Source organism: Elephas maximus, chromosome 6 (assembly GCF_024166365.1).
Source record: "Elephas maximus indicus isolate mEleMax1 chromosome 6, mEleMax1 primary haplotype, whole genome shotgun sequence".
In the NCBI taxonomy this organism is placed as follows: domain Eukaryota; kingdom Metazoa; phylum Chordata; class Mammalia; order Proboscidea; family Elephantidae; genus Elephas; species Elephas maximus.
In genome coordinates this window covers 96,247,920-96,266,253 of record NC_064824.1, presented here as the reverse complement: position 1 = coordinate 96,266,253, position 18,334 = coordinate 96,247,920, and the positions used below count along the sequence as shown (strand labels likewise).

The following is an 18,334-nucleotide window of genomic DNA, read 5'->3' as shown; positions in this document are numbered from 1 at the left end:
AAAGTTATTTATTTAATGAGAAGTATTTAATTTAGAAAATTATTTTTGGTAAATAGGTCTTTGGAGGATTTTGACTTTCATAAAGAAGCAGAAAGGACACTACAGTAGAAGTCAAGAGGCCTGTGTTCTATTTTTCCTGTGTCAAACTGTCACCTTGGACAGTTCCTCTGCAATATCAGTAAACTCTTTTGTATTGATTTATTCATTTGATGACTAGACTGGACTTATATAATCTCTGAAATAAAGTTCTTGGTAAATGAGTGATCTCAAGATAACGTCTGTCCCCCTCTTTCTCAAAAGATGATAACATAAAGGGTTAAAAAAGAATTTTTACAATCTTTGGGGAAGACCATTGCAGACGTGAACACTTTGAGGGTAGGGAAAGGGTCTCCAACTTACTCTTTCTTGCACCTTTCAGCCACTACCTTCCAGAAAAGCCCTTAGGTTTTAATGATTGTCAGAAATTGAACATTTTTCTTGTTTTTAAAAAAAATTACCTATTACAACCCTTTCACTTCATAAGAAATCAATCAATGGTAGTTACCTGAAAAACAAAAACTTACCAATAAGAGTACAGGAGACTAACGGGTAGTGGTAAAAACTGAAATGAGAATCCAATTGCTCAATTTATTTTGCCCAGATTCTTCAGGGATTTTGTACCAGAGCTAACTTAGACTCTGATCTCAAAGTCCAAGGACTGTGTGTTCTTTCATGCAATGGCAAGAGCCACAGCATCTTCTGTACTCAAATTAAACCTTTCTGAATATTTCTTCTTTTGCATAATACAGTCAAATAAAAAACATTAACTTGCCTGTCCCGTTCCCTTTTCTTACCAATCCCAAGATCTATTTTATTTTCTTCAAAAGCCCACCCCATTTCATGTTAATCATTATTTTGCTTTACTTTTCTTTATAAAAATAATCCTGATTCTTAGCTCCATTTCACCTAAACTTAGAAGTTAATCTGTCTCAACCTAAGTGCCCATCAATGGATAAATGGATAAACAAATTGTAGTATATACAATGGAACACTACACAACTATAAAGAATAATGAGGAGTCTGCAAAACATGACATGGATGGACATGATGCTCAGTGAAATAAGTCTATCACAAAAGGATGAATATTGTATGGTTCCACTATTATAACAACTCAAGAATAGATATACACACAGAAAGCAATGTTCTTTGATGGTTACCAGTGGGAAGGGGAGGAAGGGAGAATTACCTTCTAGATAATAGATACTTGTTATTTTTTGGTGATGGGAAAGACAATACCAAATATAGGTGAAGTCTGCACAACTTGACCAAGGTAAACGAAGACACTAAGAAGTACACAAGAAAAAGGGACAATTTTGATAAGTGCTATAGAATATAAAATTTTGCAACAACAGTAATAACAATCAAAAAATACATGTGTGGTTACATAGGTAGATATGTATGCATATATGTGTGTAGGAAGGCATATGCAAGCACATGCATGCAGATGTATATGCAAGTATTAGGCATACATATATACATGTTTGTGTGTGCTGCATATATATCCATATGTACAATAAAGCACATAGGGGGCACATAGGGAGACTTCCTAGACATACCAAAACAACTCGCAGGATTCGTTTACTGAGTTAAAAGGCTTAGGACCATAGTCTTATGGAACAACTTAGTCAATTGGCATAACATAGTTCATAAAGATAATGTTCTACAACCTAGTTTGGGGAGTAGTGTTGGGGGCCTTAAAAGCTTGTGAGTAGCCATCTAAGACACAACTAATGGTCTCTACTCATCTGGAGCAAAAGAGAATGAAGGAAACCAAAGATTCAAAGAAAAAACTAGTTCACAGGACTAATAGCCCACATGAAACAGGGCCTCTTCTAACCTGAGACCAGAAGAACTAGATGGTGCCCAGCTACCACTGTTGACCAGGGACACAACAGAAGGTCTTGGATAGAATGGGAGAAAAAATGCAGAACAAAAAAATTCAGATTTCTAAAAAGGCCAGACCAACTGGAACCCCTAGACTATCACCGTAAGATACCTTTTGAACTTGGCACTAAAGCTACTCTTGGAGGTCACCTTTCAGCCAAATAATAAATTGGCTTATAAAATAAATAATATCAACCATGAGTAAGGTGCTTCCTTAAACAATCAATTGTATGAGACCAAACTGTCAACAGTTAGCCATAAGGAAAGATGAGAAGACAAGGAGGGGAAGGGAAGCTAGATCAACGGAAATAGAACAAACACAATGGAAATTATGAGAATGCTGACAAATTTCTGAAAATGCAACCAATGTCACAGAACAACTGTATAAAAATTGCTAAATGGGGATCTAATTTGCTGTGTAAAGTTACACCTAAAACACAATAAAATATTTTTAAAAAGAAGTTAATCTGTCTTATTTAACACATTCTAAAACGTTTCCTCTACAACTTCAGTAAACTCTTTTGCATTGATTTATTTATTTGATGACTATTAATTGATCACTTATTATATGTGAACCACTATTCTAGGTGCTGGAGTACATCACCTAGAATAGTAACCTCTTGGGGAACTTACATTTCCATGGGGGAGACAAATAATAGAAACATATATGTCAGGAGGTGTTAAGTTCTATAAAGAAAAATGAAACAGGGTAAGAGGCTAGAAAGTGCTACGGGAGGAGCGCTATTTTAGATAGTGTGGTGAAATGGAGGAGCAAACCCTTGCAAATATCTAGAAGAAGCTTCTCAGTACAAAGAACTTGAGTGCCAAGACCCTGAGGCAGGAGCCTGCTTGGTCTGGTCAAGGAATAATAATGGATAACTAGAAAACTCTTTAGCCCATCAGAGTACACTAGCTAAAGACTTTGTGTAATTAAGGTTCATAAACTTTCTATTAATTTTTTTAATTACTCTCCCAATAGAAATTGTCAAATAAAATGAAAAATAATCCAAGATACACTATACTCTTGAATTAATTATTGCTGACTACCAGTAGCTATTCAGACAGTTCTCGATGGGCAAAATCAGATGCTAGCTGTAAAATATCTTAGATGACTTCATGTGATAGTAATTCAGTTCCTCCAAATTCTCATTCTTATTCTTGGCCTTAGTCTGTCCAAGTAAGTGAAATGATAACCTAAATATATATAAATCATTCAATAGGTGTCTAAGAAGTCTTCAACATACTTAACACTACTGACATAATATTTATGCACTGCCTCTTTCCTCCACTAAAGTATAAGGTTTATGGGAGCAGAGACATTGTTTTATTCACTCCTCTGTCTCCAGTGCTTAGAAAATAGTACCTGAGCTGTCCTCTAGACACTCAATATTTTTGAAAGAATAAATGACTTCTAAAAAGAATCAAATGAAGGCTAATATTACTAAAATAACAGCTGTAAAAACGATGTGGGCGCAGTGTCTGACCTCCTCTAACTTCACAAGGGGGAAGGAGAATCAAGATCAACAGTCCAAGGCTGATTCCTACGAAGCAGAAGTCAGACACGCCTCCTATCTCCTCCATCTTTACCAATTCTGACACCAACCGTTGCTCCCACAGCACTCTACTTCTCTGCTTGATTTGATAATTCATTGCAGTGACCACATAGAACTCACAGACAATACTCACAGTTATGGGGTTTGTTGGGGAAGTAACAGTTACAATTCAGGCTCAGGAACACTCAGGATACAGTTCTTCCATCAGGACAGCCTCTTCCCAGTCGTGCTCACAGGTACACCTCTCCCTGGCCCTAGGCCTCTCCCCAAAGGTACACAGCTTCCTCTTTCCATGAGCCAGGAAGCCCACCACACCATCTCCTACTGCTGAGTCTCTGTTGCTGGGTCTCTGTTGCCGGGTCTCTGCCACCACTTCTCACTGCCTTCACTGTTATAGTTCTCTCCCTCTCTCCCTCTCTCTCTCCGTTCCAGAAGCTTCTTAGCACAGGGATTCTGGGTCCAAAGGATACGCTGACTCCTGGCTCTTCTTCCTTGGTGGTGGTGGAATCTTCTCTTCCCACCTCTGGAGAGGTTCATTTCAACCCCAGTGGGATGGCACAAGTGACCAATCCCTTTGGCGGGCCACAATTACCAGATCACATGGTCCCGCCCAATCACTTGGGGGGGAATTACAAGACCCTAGCTAGAAAGGCCACACAAAAGTGGTTCATCACATTACAATAGCCAAAACACGTAAGTTAGCATCTACATAAGAACTGTGCCAGAGTGTGAGAGGTCTGTCAACATAAATCCCATGGTGCAGGGTAGCAGGTAGAGGTAATAAAAGGATCCTGGAGACTATGGAGAGCAAGCCATAGAGGAGTGGCCATCCAAGTTAGGTGGTGCAGATTCTATCACAGACTCCTCATTCATCAGTTCCTGGCTTAGGTGGCTCAGACAATACAACAAAAATATATATAATGAGTTCAGTTTTGAACAGATTGAGTCTGTTATGCCCATAAAACATCAGGAATGGAGAAAAGTACATTGGTGTCATAAGCATGTAGTTAGTACTAGAAGCTACTGTAATGAATGAGATCTTTCAGGAAGAACATGGACTATAGATCACAACCCCAAATGCTTCCAAGGGGCTTGGTAGGTAACACAAACAAGTGAAGCAGTCTTGGTGGGTGCATTCCCCACCTAAAGAGGACAGTGTTCTCACCAGTCAGCCCATTATGACCACATGGCAAATGTGGACCCAGAGAAGCCAGATCTCCCAATGTGTTCTTCAAGGGAAAGTAAATTCAGTTTGTTATATGAAATCTCTCAATTTTTATAAGTTGATAAACCATTCAAAAAAAAATTTTTTTTGGAATCCTTCTCAGACCAAAAATGTCACAACATACTGGGTTTGACGCACAGGGCACCAGTTTACAAGTTTACCAGTTTCTCTGAGAAGAGTAAGGGAGAGAAAATAAATGGATCAAGAACAGAACCCTAGGGAATAATTTAAAGGGCAGGCTGATGAAATAAAGCCAAGTCGGGGAGAGAATATTAAGAAAGTTAGGAAGGGACTCAAAAGAAAGCATGGCATGAGAACACTTAAAGGAAGAGAGTATTTAAAGAAGGGAATAATTAACAATATTAAATATGTTTGTTGGTGGTGTTGGTTGCTGTTGAGCCGATTCTCACTCTCAGTGACCCCACGTGTGCAGAGTAAAACTGCTCCATAGGGTTTTCAAGGTTGTGATCTCTCAGAAGCAGATCACCAGGACTGTCTTCCAAGGTGCTTCTGGGTGGGTTAGAACCACCAACCCTCCAGCTAATAGTTGAACACTTAACTGTTTATACCACCCAGGGAATCTGTCAAATATTACAGAGCATCAAATGCGAGGAAGATCAAAGCATTCTTTAGATTTGCCAGAAAGGTCACTAGAGATCTTTGATGATGCAGTTTTACCAAAATAGTAGAAGCAAAACCCTGAGTGTAGTAGATTGAAGAGCAAATAAGAATTTAAGATTAATGAGAATTTTAGTTTGTTTTTTGCTGTATTATTTTGGTCAAAGAAGGATAAGTTAGTGTGGTGATGACAATTACAAAACTAATATTTTTGAGTCCTGATAAGATGGCAAGGAGCCCTGGTGGTGCTAACTGAAAGGTCAGCAGTTCAAGCCCACTAGCTGCTCTGTGGAAGAAACATGTGCCAGGCTGCTCCATAAACATTTACAGCCTTGGAAACCGTATGGGGTCCCTAGGAGTTGGAATTGACTCGAAGGCAGTACGTTTGGTTTGGGTTTTATAAGGTGGCAGACATTGTGCTGAGTGCTTTACAGTGCAGTGTGCAGTAGCTTATCTAATCTTTACAACATCTGTATGAAGTAGCTACTAATATTATCCTTATGTTACAGATTTAGGAAACGGAACTGAGAGAAGCAATTGTGACCAATTTGTAAGAGCCAGAGCCAAGATCTGAACCCAGGCTGTTTGACTCAACGAACAAGGAAACAAAGAATCTTCGTGCCCACTTTCCCGTCACACACAATCTTATTTCAGTAAATTATAAGTATTAGGGAAAATGTTCTATCAGAAACACGAAACTAACTTAGAAATAAAGCACAAAGTTAGAGATGAACGAGTATTTCTGAAATAGAAGAAGAGCAAAACAGGAGGGTTCTTTTGGGAGTGACGCCAAGATCAGCCTCGTTGTACATTTTATAAATGGACTAGAAGACACTGAGTAATCTGATGTTTCAAATTTTGCAAATGACACACTAAGCATCTCTGGGGTGTGAAATGCCAACCTGACAAAAATAAAACAAAGTAGATTTAGAGAGTGGCAGGCTATGTAAGTTAGCAGGACCCAAGAGTGAGGTCTGGCAACTCCACGAGGCAGGTTGCTGTCTCTTCGACCTCCATTTCAGTACTTCTTCCCTGTTTCAGGGTGTTCCACTGTCCTTGAGCCTGATAATCTATCACACGGCAGAACTAAGGCCAGAAGGTCCCAAGGGCTCGCCAGGCCAGCCGGGACCTGAAATTTGGCCTAACAACAGGGTTGGAGTTCAGGGCAGCATGCTGAGTCCTGTGGACTGGAAAGAGCTCAACAAGGTCCATTCTTCAAGGAAGGAAATGCCAGAACATGACAACTAAACTGCACCTCCTTGAAGTGGACAGAAACCTTCTCAGCTAAAACGCATGGCTGCTCTACACAGAGATGGTGAACCTGTTAAACTCATTACTATAACACATGGAACAAACTGAAAAGAAGAGTATCTTTAAGAGCTTCTTAAATTAATTCATGATTATGAGGCTAAAACATAAACCAGGATCACTTCCAAGGTAACAAGATCAACTTCCACTTCCTTCATGTGCTTCTTGAGGCTACTAATAGATATGCAAAACTTGAGCTGAATGGATCACAGGTCTGAGGTATATGAAGCTTCTCATATAGACTATTTAGTAGCTACTAAAAAAAAAATCAAAATTACAAATTTGCCTCTTTGTGCTTTTAACTCATAATCGTTTGACGCACTTCAGCCTGGCACCCAGAAACCAAGAATCCCTATGTTTTAGGTCATTAAACAAGTACTTACAGCATTAAAAGTTCAGTAAAAAAAAAAAAAAAAAAGAAAAATATTTCAATTGAATTTAAGCTAAAATTAATGACAATTTTTGTTTGGTTTTTAGCTAACAGCTGGTGAGCACTCTGTATGCTAGGCACTTAATACACATTATCTCATTTAAATCCATACCAAATAAAAAACCAGGAGTTAGGTACTCCCATTACCCAGATATTACAGATAAGATAACAGAGGCTTTGAGAATTGATGTGACTTATCCAAGGCCATGTGGCTATTAGCTGGTGGAGCAAGTACTTAAAACACTAGCAGTTTGACCTCTGAAACCAGAATCTGAACCACAAACCACTCTATATTGCCTTCATGCTCTTCTACAAAAATAAAACTTCATTGTAATGTATGTCTTCAGACAGCAATCTGCAAATTCATTCAGATCAAATCAAACTCTCTAACCCAGCACATTTAATACTACATATAACAAAGTTAACAACAACAAAAACGGCTCATAGTCCTGACCCCAATAGTATCATTATAAAAAGTTTTAACCATACTCTGTAACTTAGCCAACCCAAAAAAAAAAAAACAGACCTATTCCTGTGGAGTCAATTCTAACTCAGAATGACCTTATAGGACAGAGTAGAACTGCCCCCATATGGTTTTCAAGGCCATTATCTTCACGGAAACAGACTGCCACATCTTTCTCCCGCAGAGCAGCTGGTGAGTTCAGACTAGTGACCTTTGGGTTAGCAGCCACCAAACTCATGGTTAGCAGCCAAATGCTTAACCACTCTACCACCAGGGCTTCTTAACTTAACCAGAAAATACCAAAAACAATATATAGTTTTCCAAGTGAAAATGGCATGTCTGCCTTAAACCCCAAATCTTAAATTTAGGGGTTTTATTTTCTTTCCATTCTTTCCATTCACTCTAAAATAAAGGGGATGGTTTCAAGCAGGGCTTCAAACCAGTTGGTTCCAGTTGGAACCAACTGCTGAGAATTTGCATTTCCACCCTTGATATACTGAGTCAGAATTTATATTTTAACAATAACCCAGGTGATTCTTATGTATAATAAATTCTGAGAATCACTGCTCTACTAGTTCTCAGAACTGGTCCCTAACCAGCAGTATTAGCATGGCTTGGGAACTCGTTAGAAATGCAAATTCTCAGCAGCGGAAGGAAATGGTTCGAACAGGTTCAAAGTCCTGGTTTCAATACAGAAGAGTGCAATCTGAGAGTCACCAGAGGTCATGTGGAACTGTTCTTAGAGATATTACTTCCATGTAAAACAGAAACCAACACTCTGTGAACACAAAAATTTCCATGTGGAAAAAAGTCACGGACTACAAGAAAACAAACCCAAAGCTTTTTTAAAATTTTTACTAAATTACATGTAAACAAAGACCGCCAAAATTTAAGCAGCAAAAGTGGTGTTTTATAGAAAATGAGCTTCTTAGGACACACATGTGTCGAAACCATGTGGATGTAAAATTTAGCCTGGCGTTAACACCATTCTCACATTTTACACACCTACCATACAACAAAAGTCATTTCAAACTAGTTAAGATTGGCAAGTAGTCTTTATATTTTAGAGTCACATACTGAAATATTCATGGATGAAATTATAGGATTGGGGAATGGGGGAGTAGATGGAGAAGTAGACGAAAGATAGGCCACAAGTTATGAATTGTTGCAGCTTGGGGATGGGTGCATGGAGGTTCCCTATATCATTCTCTTTATTTTTTATTTATATTATTCTATTTATTTTTGCACATATTTGACATTTTCCATGGCAAAAAGTTTTTTTAAAAAACTGTAAGAGTTTTTACAGTACATACTATACTTGAGTTCATTTATACACCAGATCTAATCATTCCTGCCAACACTTTCAAATTCAGAGTATGAGTAGAATACAAATGCCTCCACTGAACAGCGCAGAGTTTATAATGTGCTTCACTTAGTTCAGTGAAAGTCTGGTACAACTGGGTCAAAGTCAGAGGGCTAGTTTTTTTAAAAACTAGTTTGCTTTCTTCTGTCCCTCAGACTTAGAATTCTGATGTCAGCTAGCCATTTCAAAAATGCATTTCAGCCTGTAAAACAGGGTGATGCATAATTCTTGAATGAGGACAGCAATAAACAAAAAAGACCTCATTATACATGACGGCACACCAAAAGATGATCAGTCTGATAGGAATTGCAGGATATGGTTGCTGTAAGCCTTAAAACAATCATGCATTAGAGCTTTACTGATATCTTTCGTTCTCCCTCAACCCTTCTCAGTCAAGGCCCATATTTCACACGTTAATTTTGGTTAACCACGAAGTTCCAAATTTTGCTTCTACTAAATACAAATGTACAGTGAGATCTAACCTGTCACTGAAGCGCTTCTTGGCTGCTTACCAAATTTGTGCAAATAAATGTTTTCAATGTATACTGTTTAAAGTAAACCTAATAAAATTTTGTGCAGAATTTAGAACGAGCAAATCAAAGGGATGGTAATATTTAATTACATTTTACAACCTGCTTTATAAATATTACATAAACAATTGTCTCAGAAAGTAGCCCTGACTTAAGAATTACATGAATTTCTATATATGAAAATTTAGTTACGTGTATATGAAAAACATACAACGTTAAAAAAATAGAAGTTACTGGTCTTCTATTTACCTATATCTTTCTTTTAGATTCACACATCCAAATTAATGTTTTTCTTTCAAAAGGACCATAGAATGGCATTTTTACTTTCTCTGACTCGAGATAGCTTACTGGGGTGGGGTGAAAAGGAAAGGAGGATAGGAAAGGAGATGGCAATGGATAAAATTTTGAAGGAGCACTTTTATCTTGGGTAGAGAGTATCCTTTCTCCAAAGTGATTGCTTATTAAAAAACCAAACCCAGTGTCGTCAAGTCGATTCCGACTCATAGCGGCCCTATAATTATTATGATAAATTAATTGGGTACTTGGTTTTCTTTCATTAGATAGGACTGCTGTGTATTTAATCAGAAGGAAAGTCCATTGGGCCAAAATTTCTAAATTACTTCCCCTTTCTGTATGAAACAAAAGTTAAACCTTTTCACCTGGTGAAATAGATAAACCTCTTCCAAGTTCAACAAGCCAGAGTGTTGTAAGGGAAGTCAGGAACTACACAGAAAACCAAAGCCAAACTCGTGGCCATCGAGTCGATTCCATCTCGTAGTGACCCTATAGACAGAATAGAACTGTCCCATAGGGTTTGCAAGGAGCAGCTGGTGGATTTGAACTGCCAAACTTTTGGTTAGCAGCTTGAGCTCTTAACCACTGTGCCACTAGGGCTCCCTATAAAGAGAATAGAGAGTTAAAATGCAGCAAGTACCTTCTCTAACTCCCCAGCTCCGCCTGCTGTGGGTCACATGTCTAAGTCATGAACCCTCATAGCTCGCAGGTAAGCACCATTACCCTCAGTTGAAAAATGAGGAGACTTTGGTTCACAAGGTGATCCAGGATTACAACATAAGTCCATCTAACTCCAGAGCTTCTCTTCCTACTCCACTGACCTGGGAAAAGTAATGAGTGTTATCACTTTACTGCAACAGAAAGTAGCCTTATGGAGAGGCCTGTGCTTCTTCATAAAAACTCAGCTCTAGGCAAACATTCACACCAACTAAGCGTTAGCCTGCTGATCCTACACAATTCTTACAGACAAGAGGCCACATTTAATTCTGATTATTCACTTGCAAGTAAGCATAAAAGCAAAAGTTTACAAAGGATAATAAAGCTGATGTGCAACTACCTCACAAATAATCTCATGAAACAGATATGCTAGTTAAGAACTACTGAGCAAAAAATAAACAACCCAACCCCTAAAAATGTAATGCCACCAAAATAAGTGAAATGGGAGTTATTTAAAGTTCTCAGGAGGTGATTAGAAAAAAACAGGCAAGCACTCAGAAGCAATAATCACCAAATTCATACTGTGGCAAGAGTGTATAGGGATACTCACTTGATGTTTACCCAATACTGTTTATTCCAAATAGAATTACAGTTGACTGGCACAGACATGATGGAGCCCTGGTGGCACAGTGGTTAAGAGCTCTGCTGCTAACCAAAAGGCTGGCAGTTTGAATCTACCAGCTTCTCCTTGAAAACCCTATGGGGCAGTTCTACTTTGTCCTATGGGGTCACTATGAGTCGGAATGGACTCAACAGCAATGGGTTTTGGGGGCTTTTGGGGGGGGACACAGACACTACAGATTGGTTCACTCAATACCCATTGTCCACCATCTTTCTCCCTTGTCTACCTCTGCTTTTAAGGTTGGCAAAAAAAAAAAAAAATTCACTTTCTCTGCCCCTTTTGCTAGGGGGAGAAAGAAAAGGAGACATATGGCAACTTTCTGGCCAATATGATTTAAATAGCTGGTGGAAATTCTCAGCAATTTTTTGCTCTGCTGATAAAAAAGGGCAGATGAAGCTGGCATCCCTCCACCCCCCATCACACACACACACACACACACACACCTCTGTCATCTTTCTGCCTGAAGCTGGGGCAGCCACCTCACAACTACGAGGTGATAAGTATGAGGCTTTGGAAAGTCAATGAGTACAAGGATGGCAGAACAAAAAGTCATAAGGAGCTTGGGTCACTGAGCAGCAGAACTGGCACCAATGACTGCCCACCTCCAGATAAATACCTATATGAAAACATTAAACCCCTAATTGTTTAAGCCACTTTAAGTCAAGCTTTCTGTCGCTCAGAGTTGAACATTTCCCGAACGAATAAAAACAACGCCAGTAATAAGTACTCACTTAAAGCACAGCTGAACTAGAGCATTTAGGCACCTAACTTACATGAGTTTTGCATGCTACAATGGAAAATACACTGGAATCTATAGACCAAGCATTGCATTGAGTTGCTTTTCATCTCAGACAAATCATTTCACCTCTCTGAGGCTCAGTCTTTTCACATCTACAAAATGGGGATAATGATGCCTGCCCTGCCAACATCATGTGACTGTTATGAGGGTGAAATGAAAGATCTGACAGAATAACCCATAAAATGCTACGCAAATGTAAAAGTTGTATAGCATTATGCTCTTTGTATGTATTAGTTGCCACCTCTTCCACCACTCCCAAATCCTACAGCAAATATACTAGCACTGAATTTACTGAAGAAAATTAAACAAGATACTACTTAATGGGTGTTTTAATTGTTCTTCCCTGTAGGCTATTTATGCTATCTCTACAACTCTAGCCAATATATAGAATCTATACACCTTTTTTTTTTATATACACCAGAAGAAATTGAAATCCAATGAAAGACGAGGATAAATGTAGTAAAGGGAAACAAAAGTTTGTAAAATTACCGATAGTCTAAATCCTACATTTTAATTCATCTGTTGGTTATCTTTGATCAAGAATTTAATCAAGGAACAACTACATCAAGAAAGCAGCAATAGTAGCTTTGAGACTCAATACAGCTAACCAACTTCAAACTGCTTTGACGGTTTGAACCTATAAAACCTATTGCTGTGGAGTCAATTCCGACTCAAAGCGGCCCTACAGGACAGTGTAGAACTGCTCCATAGGGTTTCCGAGGAGCAGCTGGTAGATTCAAACTGCTGACATTTTGGTTAGCAGCTGAACCCTTAACCACTGTGCCACCAGGGCTCCTATGCTCAGTAGCATTTTCCAATTCTTCAAAAAGATTTATGATTTAACTTGAAAATTCGCTACAAGAACATACATATTGGCTGGCTCAGAACTGAAGCTTTTACACATGAATAAACATGTTATTTGAAAAGACAAGGGGATTCATTCAAATATAACTTCATTAGAGGTGTTGACATAACAGACTGCAAAGTTGAGTTTCCTAAATTCTCAAGATTAGGGCACACTTACATGTAAAGAAGAAAAAGGAAATTATCACTGGATCAAAAGCCCTCCACATCATCTATCCTGGCGTAGTCCAAATCAGTGTCATTGACATCACGTGGAAGCTTGTTAGAAAAGCAGGATCTTAGGCCACACTCCAGAGCCACTGAATGAGAATCTACAGTTTAACAAGGTCCTCAGGTAATTCACAGGTACATTAAAGTTTGATAAGCACTGATCTATAGTACCTTGAACCCTGCCTAGCCAGCAATTGTTGTGGTTGTTGTTAGGTGCCGTCGAGTTGGTTCCGACTCATAGCGACCCTACGCACAACAGAACAAAACACTGCCCAGTCCTGCGCCATCCTTACAATCCTTGTTATGCTTGAGCTCATTGTTACAGCCACTGTGTCAATACACCTCGTTGAGGGTCTTCCTCTTTTCCGCTGACCCTGTACTCTGCCAAGCATGATGTCCTTCTCCAGGGACTGATCCCTCCTGACAACGTGCCCAAAGGATGTAAGACGCAGTCTGGCCATCCTTGCCTCTAAGGAGCATTCTGGCCACACTTCTTCCAAAACAGATTTGTTCATTCTTTTGGCAGTCCAAGCCAACGCCACAATTCAAAGGCAACAACTCTTCTTCGGTATTCCTTATTCATTGTCCAGCTTTCACATGCATATGACGTGATTGAAAATACCATGGCTTGGGTCAGGCACACCTTAGTCTTCAGGGTGACATCTTTGCTCTTCAACATTTTGAAGAGGTCCTTTGCAGCAGATTTACCCAATGCAATATGTCTTTTGATTTCTTGACTGGGGCTTCCATGGCTGTTGATTGTGGATCCAAGTAAAATGAAATCCTTGACAACTTCAATCTTTCCTCCATTTATCATGATGTTGTTCATTGGTCCAGTTGTGAGGATTTTTGTTTTCTTTATCTTGAGGTGCAATCCATACTGAAGGCTGTCGTCTTTAATATTCATTAGTAAGTGCTTCAAGTCCTCTTCACTTTCAGCAAGCAAGGTTGTGACAGCTGCATAACGCAGGTTGTTAATGAGTCTTCCTCCAATCCTGATGCCCCATTCTTCTTCATACAGTCCAGCTTCTCGTGTTATTTGTTCAGCATGCAGATTGAATAGGTACGGGGAAAGAATACAACCCTGACGCACATCTCTCCTGACTTTAAGCCTATAAGTATCCCCTTGTTCTGTCCGAACAACCGCCTCCTGATCTATGTAAAGGTTCCCCATGAGCACAAATAAGTGTTCTGGAATTCCCATTCTTCACAATGTTATCCATAGTTTGTTATGATCCAGACAGTTGAATGCCTGTGCATAGTCAATAAAACACAGGTAAACATCCTTCTGGTATTCTCTGCTTTCAGCCAGGATCCATCTGACATCAGCAATGAAATCCCTGGTTCCACGTCCTCTTCTGAAACCAGCCTGAATGGCAGTTCTCTGTCAATATACTGCTGCAGCCATTTTTGAATGATCTTCAGCAAAATTTTGCTTGCATGTGATATTAATGATATTGTTCTATAATTTCCACATTCGGTTGGATCACCTTTCTTGGGAATAGGCATAAATATGGAACTCTTCCAGTCAGTTGGCCAGGAAGCTGTCTTCCATATTTCTTGGCATAGACGAGTGAGCACCTTCAGTGCTGCATCTATTTGTTGAAACATCTCAATTGATATTCCATCAATTCCTGGAGCCTTTTTTTTCACCAGTGCCTTCAGAGCAGCTTGGACTTCTTCCTTCAGTACCATCGGTTCCTGATCATATGCCACCTCTTGAAATGGTTGAATATCAACTAATTCTTTTTAATATAATGTCTCTGTGTATTCCTTCCATCTTCTTTTGATGCTTCCTGCATCATTTAATATTTTCCCCATGGAATCCTTCACTATTGCAACTCGAAGCTTGAATTTTTTCTTCAGTTCTTTCAGCTTGAGAAACGCTGAGCGTGTTCTTCCCTTTCGGTTTTCCATCTCCAGCTCTTTGCACATGTCATTATAGTACTTTACTTTGTCTTCTTGAGAGGCCCTTTGAAATCTTCTGTTCAGCTCTTTTACTTCATCAATTCTTCCTTTTGCTTTAGCTGCTCGATGTTCAAGAGCAAGTTTCAGAGTCTCCTCTGACATCCATCTTGGTCTTTTCTTTCTTTCCTGTCTTTTCAGTGACCTCTTGTTTTTTTCATGGATGATGTCCCTGATGTCATTCCACAACTCGTCTGGTCTTCGGTCGCTAGTGTTCAATGCATCAATCTATTCTTGAGATGGTCTCTAAATTCAGGTGGGATACGCCCAAGGTCATAGTTTGGCTCTCGTGGACTTGCTCTGATTTTCTTCAGTTTCAGCTTGAACTAGCATATGACCAATTGATGGTCTATTCCACCGTTGGCCCCTGGCCTTGTTCTGACTGGTGATATTGAGCTTTTCCATCATCTCTTTCCACAGATGTAGTCAGTTTGATTTCTGTGTGCTCCATCTGGGGAGGTCCATGTGTATAGTCACCGTTTATGTTGGTGAAAGAAGGTATTTGCAATGAAGAAGTCGTTGGTCTTGCAAAATTCTATCATTCGATCTCTGACATTGTTTCCATCACCAAGGCCATATTTTCCAACTACTGATCCTTCTTTGTTTCCAACTTTCACATTCTAATGCCCAGTAATTATCAATGCATTTTGATTGCATGTTCAATCAATTTCAGACTGCAGCAGCTGATAAAAATCTTCTATTTCTTCATCTTTGGCCCTAGTGGTTGGTACGTAAATTTGAATAATGGTCGTATTAACTGGTCTTCCTTGTAGGCGTATGGATATTATCCTATCACTGACAGCGTTGTACTTCAGCATAGATCTTGAAATGTCCTTTTTGACAATGAATGCAACACCATTCCTCTTTACGTTGTCATTCCCAGCACAGTAGACTATATGATTGTCCCATTCAAAATGCCCAATACCAGTCCATTTCAGCTCACTAATGCCAAGGATATCGATGTTTTTGTGTTCTGTTTCATTTTTGACCATTTCCAATTTTCCTAGATTCCTACTTCATACATTCCAGATTCCGATTATTAATGGATATTTGCAGTTGTGTCTTCTCATTTTGAGTCGTGTCACGTAAGCAAATGAAGGTCCCGAAAGCTTTACTCCATCCATGTCATTAAGGTCGACTCTACTTTGAGGAGGCAGCTCTTCCCCAGTCATCTTTTGAGTGCCTTCCAACCTGGGGGGCTCGTCTTCCAGCACTATATCAGACAATGATCTGCTGCTATTCATAAGGTTTTCACTGGCTAATGCTTTTCAGAAGTAGACTTCCGGGTCCTTCTTCTTAGTCTGTCTTAGCCTGGAAGCTCAGCTGAAACCTGTCCTCCATGGGTGACCCTGCTGGTATCTGGATACCGGTAGCATAGCTTCCAGCATCACAGCAACATGCAAGCCCCCACAGTATGACAAACTGACAGACATGTGGGAGAGCCAGTACTTAGATACAATTTATTGTTGATAAAAATAACCAGTGAACCAAGAAGAGTTGATTACCATTGCACAGCACTTCCATAATATTCTACCAGATTAATTTACCTAGAATACAGTTCTAATAATGGCACTACAAACCTTCAATGAAGGAGCCCTCGTGGCACAATGGTTAAGTGCTCAGTTGCTAACCAAAAGGTTGGTAGTTCAAACCTATCCACCTGCTCTGCAGGAGAAAGACCTGAAGTTCTGCTTCCATAAAGATTACAGCCAAGAAGCCATTTGGGGCAATTCTACTCTGTCACAGGGGTCAACTCCATGGCACCCAACAACAACAACAAGCCTTCAATAACTTCCCATCACCTACCAAATAAAGTCTAAAGCCCTTATTTTGATAGTCAAGATCCTTGATCATCTGGCAGCAACTCTCCTTTCCAGTTCCCTGTTCTACCCTGGCCCCTTCACATGCCCTATGCTTGCGTTTCTCAAAGTTTGGAGAGCAGACCACCTGCAACTGAATCACCTGGACCTTCTGAATCATGCTCTCTAGAGGATGAGAAGGAGCAATCTTAACCAGCTTTTTGAGGCAATTCTTGGGAAATAATCACTGATCCTTTAAGACTGACTTTAAGTCGCTCTTCCTTGGTCAGATTTCTCACAGTGACTCAAGGGGTCATTCCATCCTTAGTGCCAACACCGTGCCCAGTATAGAGCTCAGTTGTTTTCCACCTCATACGGTATTGCAATTACATGCTTCCATGCCTGTTTCCCCTTTGGGCTCCTGAAAGTAAGAAATGTATGCCAACATCTAGTATACGTAGAGTGAAAAAAGTAAATTGCACACATATGATCCTGAAGAATATACACACCAACTGTTAACAGTCTCTATCTCTGGGTAGTAGGATTATTCATTCTCTTCTTTTTGTTATTTGAATTTTTTACATAAGCATGTATAACTTTTATAAATTTTAAAGCTATTCCCATTTAAAATGCTCGTAGAATGAACGTTGTTTTAGTAAATGATAGACTCAGTTATTCTACTCTCAGGGACAAGGTTTTCCAAAGGTTGGCAATGATCCAAAGGTTGGTTGATATTGTTGCTAACAGAAGAAGGAAAAAGCAGGAAATGGGTAGTCCTTAGCAACTCGCTAGTTCTACTGTTCCTCCTATTGTCTGGAATTTAGAACAATATTTAAATGTCCTTTATTATCTTATTCCATGAAATTTTTCTAATAAAAACTGTGGCTCTCAATGGAAACAGTCTAGGCCAATTTTGACAATATCAGTTAGTCTCAGCATAAAGAAATATAGGAAGGCCCTAGGTTACAAACGTCAGACTTACGGACAACTCCTACTTGCTGTTTAATGCTATGTAAATTTGCCCTCACTTTGAAAGGACTGAATCAACTCTTACAACAAAGTCTTCATTACAATCACCTTCATCTGCTGCACACGCAGCTTTTAATCATTGAAAAGGCTTTGACACTTTTCTTGCACTAAAGTAAGGCTAAATAACTGTATGCACCTGTTCAGACTTACCTACAAAATTGACTTAAAGACACAGTAAGGAACACATCTAATTCATAGCCTGTATCTGTTTTCAATTTTTTCAGTTGTGAAAATCAACTTTCAATTTTGGCTCACTTTCCCCATTGGCTCTTCTCTCACTTTTCAGAATGTTCACTATCCAAGATGAATTTGTTAAATACTATGGTTTACTCTATTGAACATGATGCCAAAACTGGATGTGTTAGTTGATGTCAATGAATTTCAGTTACTATCACCAAATAGGGCATTACTTCTGCTCTGAGAAGGGTGAGTGACAAGGCTGGAAGGATGCCCCCAGCCATTCTACTATAAGGGAAACTCAAAACCAAAATTTATTTTCAATTAATATTTTATATGAAACCAAAATGGTTTGAAGAAAAGTAACTAAAATAAATTAAAATCACATCTCCAATGACAAGAAGAACATGTTAATGAATCTGGAGTTTATTAATTTCAACATCTA

The 18,334-nt window shown here is 39.2% G+C and overlaps 1 protein-coding gene across 6 annotated transcripts in view; it reads right to left on the bottom strand.

Annotated features, from left to right (window-relative positions):
- PLCL1 (phospholipase C like 1 (inactive)) overlaps positions 1-18,334 on the bottom strand; it is a 499,112-nt gene that overhangs the window by 270,372 nt on the left and 210,406 nt on the right. Inside the window, exon 1 of one of the 6 annotated variants that reach the window (XM_049888890.1) lies at positions 1-18,334. This exon is cut by the window's left edge and continues 13,243 nt beyond it. The exons of the other annotated variants lie outside the window; for them this stretch is intronic. The gene's annotated coding sequence lies outside the window, so the exon portion shown is untranslated. 6 annotated transcript variants of the gene reach the window in all.